General features: G+C 41.8%; 1 pseudogene; it reads left to right on the top strand.

Moving 5' to 3' along the window:
- The first annotated feature begins 339 nt into the window (after positions 1–339).
- LOC130878668 (DNA-directed RNA polymerase II subunit RPB4-like) lies at positions 340–760 on the top strand (annotated as a pseudogene).
- The last annotated feature ends 559 nt before the right edge of the window (positions 761–1319 follow it).

Below are 1319 nucleotides of genomic sequence, written 5' to 3'. Positions count from 1 at the left end.
GACAGATTAAAGGATAAAAGTGCATGCACATGGACACCTTAGTAGATGAGGGAAAAGCGTGTGATATAGTTCAAGGTCTTATGATAAAACTCTCAACAGATCATTAAATATAATCAAGGCTATAAATGAAAATTTTGCAGACGACATCATATTCAATGTGGAAATAACTAAAATATGGAGCCCTAAATTTGAAGACCAAGCAAGGGTTCTACTGTTGCTTCTGTAGCCTCTATGAAAACATTAGACTACTCGAATAGATGCAGACAAAAGGCACCAAAACAGAGGAAAAGGATCTGAATTAAAAACAAACATGCAGTTCCGTTGGTACATCCTAAAACAATGGTGGCCGGCGGCAGTGATCTTGGGCTGGAGATGTTGAAGAAGATGCCTCTCAACTCATCTTTCCGAAAGAGTTTGAGACAGCCGAGACACTCCTGAACTCTGAAGTTCACATGCTTCTGGAGCATCGAAAGCAGCAGAATGAGAGTGCAGAAGATGAGCAGGAGCTTTCAGAGGTTTTCATGAAAACCCTGAACTATACAGCCCGTTTCAGTCGTTTCAAAAATAGAGAGACCATTCATTGCCAGTGTTCGTAGCTTGCTTCTCCAGAAAAAGCTACATAAGTTTGATTTGGCCTGAGACTGCTGAGGAGTCCAAAGCTCTGATTGTAAGTCTGGAAGGGCGTTTTGAAGATGAGGAACTGCAGCAGATTCTCGATGATATCCAGACCAAGCGCAGCTTCCAGTACTAATGTTCACATCCTGCTCCTGAGATTGCTCAGAATGCCACCACATCCCAGCCTGGTCAGCGTCACTCAGGAGTGCTGAAGCAGAAGACACTTGGGTCACTTTGCTTTATTGAAGATATAATGTCCCTCTGTGGTCCTCAGACTTATGATATGCCTCCTGCCTCACTCAGCCAAGTGCTGGGATTACAGGCATGAGCCAACACTCAACAGCTTGGCTTTTTGGAGAGGAAAGGCTGGCTTGGTGATGGTCTTGGTTGCTGTCCCCACAGTGACTATTGGACCATAGTTACTGTGTTTTGTGCAACCTTGAAGGGCTGTTATGGTCAAGCATGCTGCAGTCTGGAATCTGTGAAGTAGAATGATGTGTTGACTGTCTCTTACCTTGGTGGTTTGGGAGCCCACGTTATTCTTTGTTCTTGTCATTTCAATTTTTGATGTAAATATAGTTTGTAGTTTTTAAAACTAAACTGTTATACAAAATCTTGTATAGGGGAAGAATGTTCTTATCTAGTTGAAAATGGGAGAGATAAACCAGAATTTTTTTTAAAGAAAAAAAAAAAAACAAACATGC

Source organism: Chionomys nivalis, chromosome 7, assembly GCF_950005125.1.
Source record: "Chionomys nivalis chromosome 7, mChiNiv1.1, whole genome shotgun sequence".
Taxonomy (NCBI): domain Eukaryota; kingdom Metazoa; phylum Chordata; class Mammalia; order Rodentia; family Cricetidae; genus Chionomys; species Chionomys nivalis.
This window is presented reverse-complemented; position numbering and strand designations above follow the sequence as displayed.